We start from the raw sequence: 7,725 nt of genomic DNA on the forward strand, positions 1-7,725 counted from the left end.
AGAGGAGTGCTGTCCCTCATCGACACCCTCAAACAGAAGGGACCGCTGCCCCACCAAAGTAACCACGGAAACTAAACTAACATCGTGACTACGACCGCACACCCCGGTAACTATGGGAAAAAAAACAACGCTGCACCTTTTGCTAATCGTGAAAATCACTACTCTAACCCGGTCGAACTATGGCAGCCAAACCTCCTCCCATCACCTCAACACAGAACTGTCTACCAGTCGGTGATCACCTCAACACAGAACTGTCTACCAGTCGGTGATCACCTCAACACAGAACTGTCTACCAGTCGGTGATCACCTCAACACAGAACTGTCTACCAGTCGGTGATCACCTCAACACAAAGAGAGAGAGAGAGAGGAAAATAATCAGGTTGGAGTGACCTCTACCTTCTGACCTGGTGACCCTTCCTGTCTGTACCTCCAGCATGACCTGGGACACCTGCAGACACACCTGTAGACACAACCTACACACACCTGTAGAGGCACCTGTAGACACAACCTACACACACCTGTAGAGGCACCTGTTCATATCTACACCTGTTCATATCTACAACTGTATACACCTGTTCATATCTACACCTGTATACACCTGTTCATATCTATACCTGTATACACCTGTTCATATCTACACCTGTATACACCTGTTTATATCTACACCTGTATACACCTGTTCATATCTACACCTGTTCATATCTACACCTGTTCATATCTACACCTGTTCATATCTACACATGTACACACCTGTTCATATCTACACCTGTTCATATCTACACCTGTTCATATCTACACCTGTATACACCTGTTCATATCTACACCTGTTCATATCTACACATGTACACACCTGTTCATATCTACACCTGTTCATATCTACACCTGTTCATATCTACACCTGTATACACCTGTTCATATCTACACCTGTTCATATCTACACCTGTTCATATCAATACCTGTATACACCTGTTTATACAGTGTGCATGAAGCCTTTGATATGAACATGGAAGTCCAGAACATTCAACTCCACCGCTGGTTTCTCTGTTGAGTTCAACTCATCTCCATCTATCATAATCTACTGGTTTCTCTGTTGAGTTCAACTCATCTCCATCTATCATAATCTACTGGTTTCTCTGTTGAGTTCAACTCATCTCCATCTATCATAATCTACTGGTTTCTCTGTTGAGTTCAACTCATCTCTATCTATCATAATCTACTGGTTTCTCTGTTGAGTTCAACTCCTCTCCATCTATCATAATCTACTGGTTTCTCTGTTGAGTTCAACTCATCTCCATCTATCATAATCTACTGGTTTCTCTGTTGAGTTCAACTCATCTCCATCTATCATAATCTACTGGTTTCTCTGTTGAGTTCAACTCATCTCCATCTATCATAATCTACTGGTTTCTCTGTTGAGTTCAACTCATCTCCATCTATCATAATCTACTGGTTTCTCTGTTGAGTTCAACTCATCTCCATCTATCATAATCTACTGGTTTCTCTGTTGAGTTCAACTCATCTCCATCTATCATAATCTACTGGTTTCTCTGTTGAGTTCAACTCATCTCCATCTATCATAATCTACTGGTTTCTCTGTTGAGTTCAACTCATCTCCATCTATCATAATCTACTGGTTTCTCTGTTGAGTTCAACTCATCTCCATCTATCATAATCTACTGGTTTCTCTGTTGAGTTCAACTCATCTCCATCTATCATAATCTACTGGTTTCTCTGTTGAGTTCAACTCATCTCCATCTAACATAATCTACTGGTTTCTCTGTTGAGTTCAACTCCTCTCCATCTATCATAATCTACTGGTTTCTCTGTTGAGTTCAACTCATCTCCATCTATCATAATCTACTGGTTTCTCTGTTGAGTTCAACTCATCTCCATCTATCATAATCTACTGGTTTCTCTGTTGAGTTCAACTCATCTCCATCTATCATAATCTACTGGTTTCTCTGTTGAGTTCAACTCATCTCCATCTATCATAATCTACTGGTTTCTCTGTTGAGTTCAACTCATCTCCATCTATCATAATCTACTGGTTTCTCTGTTGAGTTCAACTCATCTCCATCTATCATAATCTACTGGTTTCTCTGTTGAGTTCAACTCATCTCTATCTATCATAATCTACTGGTTTCTCTGTTGAGTTCAACTCATCTCTATCTCTCATAATCTACTGGTTTCTCTGTTGAGTTCAACTCATCTCCATCTATCATAATCTACTGGTTTCTCTGTTGAGTTCAACTCATCTCTATCTATCATAATCTACTGGTTTCTCTGTTGAGTTCAACTCATCTCCATCTATCATAATCTACTGGTTTCTCTGTTGAGTTCAACTCATCTCCATCTATCATAATCTACTGGTTTCTCTGTTGAGTTCAACTCATCTCCATCTATCATAATCTACTGGTTTCTCTGTTGAGTTCAACTCATCTCCATCTATCATAATCTACTGGTTTCTCTGTTGAGTTCAACTCATCTCCATCTATCATAATCTACTGGTTTCTCTGTTGAGTTCAACTCATCTCCATCTATCATAATCTACTGGTTTCTCTGTTGAGTTCAACTCATCTCCATCTATCATAATCTACTGGTTTCTCTGTTGAGTTCAACTCATCTCTATCTAACATAATCTACTGGTTTCTCTGTTGAGTTCAACTCATCTCCATCTATCATAATCTACTGGTTTCTCTGTTGAGTTCAACTCATCTCCATCTATCATAATCTACTGGTTTCTCTGTTGAGTTCAACTCATCTCCATCTATCATAATCTACTGGTTTCTCTGTTGAGTTCAACTCATCTCCATCTATCATAATCTACTGGTTTCTCTGTTGAGTTCAACTCATCTCCATCTATCATAATCTACTGGTTTCTCTGTTGAGTTCAACTCATCTCCATCTATCATAATCTACTGGTTTCTCTGTTGAGTTCAACTCATCTCTATCTATCATAATCTACTGGTTTCTCTGTTGAGTTCAACTCATCTCCATCTATCATAATCTACTGGTTTCTCTGTTGAGTTCAACTCATCTCCATCTATCATAATCTACTGGTTTCTCTGTTGAGTTCAACTCATCTCCATCTATCATAATCTACTGGTTTCTCTGTTGAGTTCAACTCATCTCCATCTATCATAATCTACTGGTTTCTCTGTTGAGTTCAACTCATCTCCATCTATCATAATCTACTGGTTTCTCTGTTGAGTTCAACTCCTCTCCATCTATCATAATCTACTGGTTTCTCTGTTGAGTTCAACTCATCTCCATCTATCATAATCTACTGGTTTCTCTGTTGAGTTCAACTCATCTCTATCTATCATAATCTACTGGTTTCTCTGTTGAGTTCAACTCATCTCCATCTATCATAATCTACTGGTTTCTCTGTTGAGTTCAACTCATCTCTATCTATCATAATCTACTGGTTTCTCTGAGTTCAACTCATCTCCATCTCTCATAATCTACTGGTTTCTCTGTTGAGTTCAACTCATCTCTATATATCATAATCTACTGGTCTGGTCTAAACCACTGAGTGACCTTTCAGAACAGAACAAGTTGCCTTGTCACTTCCTGTTTTCCTGAAACTACAGAATGCTGTTTCAGTGGAAGGAGGGATGAATGAGGAGAGGGGAAGAGGAGAGGAGAGGAGGAGCTGAGAAGACAGGAGGAGAGGAAAGAATGTTTTTATACTTTCAAAGATTTCTGTTGCCTTCCTTACTGACTCTTAAGGCCTTTTCTGGTTTGGGGAAAAAATCCTTCCTCTCTAAGTAGGCAAACGGAAGACAGTCCTCCCCTCCTCGATAGCGTCCTTTTGGCGAGGAATCACACGTGTATCCTTCCCACAGAAGACAGTCCTCCCCTCCTCGATAGCCTCCTTCTGGCGAGGAATCACACGTGTATCAGTATATTATATTCACGTTTTATATTGTCACACAGTCACTCCTCACTCACAGATAGAGCACCAAGTCTGCTTCCCAAACTGCACCCTATTCCCTATGTAGTACAGTACTTTGAGTACGCCCCTCTAGACCCTGGTAGTGCATAATATAGGGAATAGTTTTCCATTTAGAACACAGCATAGGGTTCCATTTAGAACACAGCATAGGGTTCCATTTAGAACACAGCATAGGGTTCCATTTAGAACACAGTATAGGGTTCCATTTAGAACACAGCATAGGGTTCCATTTAGAACACAGCATAGGGTTCCATTTTTAGAACACAGCATAGGGTTCCATTTAGAACAGTATAGGGTTCCATTTAGAACACATAGGGTTCCATTTAGAACACATAGGGTTCCATAGGGTTCCATTTAGAACAGCAGGGTTCCATTTAGAACACAGCATAGGGTTCCATTTAGAACACAGTATAGGGTTCCATTTAGAACACAGCATAGGGTTCCATTTAGAACACAGCATAGGGTTCCATTTAGAACACAGCATAGGGTTCCATTTAGAACACAGTATAGGGTTCCATTTAGAACACAGTATAGGGTTCCATTTTAGCAACAGGTTCCATTTAGAACACAGCATAGGGTTCCATTTAGAACAGCATAGTTCCATTTAGAACACAGCATAGGGTTCCATTTAGAACACAGCATAGGGTTCCATTTAGAACACATCCCATGTCTGAGACAGACACAAAAGCTTTATAACAGTTAGACCAGTAATAACATCAGGCTTGAGAACAGTTCTAACATGTTATAGAACAAGACACAGCCTTGAGAACAGTTATAACATGTTATAGAACAACAGGCTTGAGAACAGTTATAACATGTTATAGAACAACAGGCTTGAGAACAGTTAAAACATGTTATAGAACAACAGGCTTGAGAACAGTTATAACATGTTATAGAACAACAGGCTTGAGAACAGTTATAACATGTTATAGAACAACAGGTTTGAGAACAGTTATACCATGTTATAGAACGACAGGCTTGAGAACAGTTATAACATGTTATAGAACAACAGACTTGAACAGTTATAACATGTTATAGAACAACAGGCTTGAACAGTTATAACATGTTATAGAACAACAGGCTTGAGAACAGTTATAACATGTTATAGAACAAGACACAGGCTTGAGAACAGTTATATGGTTATAATAAGACAATGGCTTGAGAACAGTTATAACATGTTATAGAACAACAGGCGTGAGAACAGTTATAACATGTTATGGAACAACAGGCTTGAGAACAGTTATAACATGTTATAGAACAACAGGCTTGAACAGTTATAACATGTTATAGAACAACAGGCTTGAGAACAGTTATAACATGTTATAGAACAACAGGCTTGAGAACAGTTATAACATGTTATAGAACAAGACACAGGCTTGAGAACAGTTATAACATGTTATAGAACAACAGGCTTGAGAACAGTTATAACATGTTATAGAAGAACAGGTTTGAGAACAGTTAAAACATGTTATAGAACAACAGGCTTGAACAGTTATAACATGTTATAGAACAACAGGCTTGAGAACAGTTATAACATGTTATAGAACAACAGGCTTGAACAGTTATAACATGTTATAGAACAACAGGCTTGAGAACAGTTATAACATGTTATAGAACAACAGGCTTGAGAACAGTTATAACATGTTATAGAACAACAGGCTTGAGAACAGTTATAACATGTTATAGAACAACAGGCTTGAGAACAGTTATAACATGTTATAGAACAACAGGCTTGAGAACAGTTAAAACATGTTATAGAACAACAGGCTTGAGAACAGTTATAACATGTTATAGAACAACAGGCTTGAGAACAGTTATAACATGTTATAGAACAACAGGCTTGAGAACAGTTATAACATGTTATAGAACAACAGGCTTGAGAACAGTTATAACATGTTATAGAACAACAGGTTTGAGAACAGTTATACCATGTTATAGAAACAGGCTTGAGAACAGTTATAACATGTTATAGAACAACAGACTTGAACAGTTATAACATGTTATAGAACAACAGGCTTGAGAACAGTTATAACATGTTATAGAACAACAGGCTTGAGAACAGTTATAACATGTTATAGAACAACAGGCTTGAGAACAGTTATAACATGTTATAGAACAACAGGCGTGAGAACAGTTATAACATGTTATGGAACAACAGGCTTGAGAACAGTTATAACATGTTATAGAACAAGACACAGGCTTGAGAACAGTTATAACATGTTATAGAACAAGACACAGGCTTGAGAACAGTTATAACATGTTATGGAACAACAGGCTTGAGAACAGTTATAACATGTTATAGAACAACAGGCTTGAGAACAGTTATAACATGTTATAGAACAACAGGCTTGAGAACAGTTATAACATGTTATAGAACAACAGGCTTGAGAACAGTTATAACATGTTATAGAACAACAGGCTTGAGAACAGTTATACCATGTTATAGAACAACAGGCTTGAGAACAGTTATAACATGTTATAGAACAACAGGCTTGAGAACAGTTATAACATGTTATAGAACAACAGGCTTGAGAACAGTTATAACATGTTATAGAACAACAGGCTTGAGAACAGTTATACCATGTTATAGAACAACAGGCTTGAGAACAGTTATAACATGTTATAGAACAACAGGCTTGAGAACAGTTATAACATGTTATAGAACAACAGGCTTGAGAACAGTTATAACATGTTATAGAACAACAGGCTTGAGAACAGTTATAACATGTTATAGAACAACAGGCTTGAGAACAGTTATAACATGTTATAGAACAACAGGCTTGAGAACAGTTATAACATGTTATAGAACAACAGGCTTGAGAACAGTTATAACATGTTATAGAACAACAGGCTTGAGAACAGTTATAACATGTTATAGAACAACAGGTTTGAGCCTCCATGTGTTGCCTTCCGTTTGCTCCTCACTGGTTTATCACTTTATATCTATATCTATATCACTATATCAATTTAACCTGGATGAATAAACTGCTTATTAAAACAGGCCTCAGACTCCTGTGGTGATACGTGTGTGTGTGTGTGTGTGTGTGTGTGTCTCTGTACTGGTGCTGAGAAAGAGAGGAGGAGGAGGAGGAGAGATTTGATGGGGTTGGAGGGTGATACGAGAAGGGGGGAGGGAGAGATCTACTGTTACTCCCCCAGGGAGGTGAGGCTGGGGAGGAGAGGAGGAGGAGAGGGAGGGAGAGAACTACTGTTACTCCCCAGGGAGGTGCGGCTGGGGGGAGGAGAGGAGGGAGGAGAGGGGAGGAGAGAACTACTGTTACTTCCCCCAGGGAGGTGAGGCTGGGGGAGGAGAGGAGGGAGGAGAGAGGGGAGGAGAGAACTACTGTTACTCCCAGGGAAAGCTTTGGGGGAGGAGGGAGGGAGGAGAGGGGAGGGAGAGAACTACTGTTACTCCCAAGGGAAGTGAGGCTGGGGAGAACTACTGAGAGGTGAGAGCTGGGGGGAGAGAGAGAACTACTGTTACTTACCAAGGGAGGTGAGGCTGGGGGGAGGAGGAGGGGGAGAGAACTACTGTTACTTACCAGGGAGGTGAGGCTGGGGGGAGGAGAGGAGGGGGGAGAGAACTACTCTTACTCACCAGGGAAGTGAGGCTGGGGGAGGAGAGGAGGGAGGAGAGGGGGGAGAGAACTACTGTTACTCCCCCAGGGAGGTGAGGCTGGGGGGAGGAGAGGAGGGAGGAGAGGGGGGAGAGAACTACTGTTACTCCCCAGGGAGGTGAGGCTGGGGGGAGGAGAGGAGAGAGCTTT

General features: G+C 40.1%; 1 pseudogene; it reads left to right on the plus strand.

The window, feature by feature from the left end:
- The window catches only part of LOC121843913, a 79,984-nt pseudogene extending 79,668 nt beyond the window's left edge, over window positions 1-316 (plus strand).
- Window positions 317-7,725: the final 7,409 nt, after the last annotated feature.

The sequence above is a fragment of the Oncorhynchus tshawytscha genome, unplaced genomic scaffold (assembly GCF_018296145.1).
Source record: "Oncorhynchus tshawytscha isolate Ot180627B unplaced genomic scaffold, Otsh_v2.0 Un_contig_15924_pilon_pilon, whole genome shotgun sequence".
Lineage (NCBI taxonomy): Eukaryota > Metazoa > Chordata > Actinopteri > Salmoniformes > Salmonidae > Oncorhynchus > Oncorhynchus tshawytscha.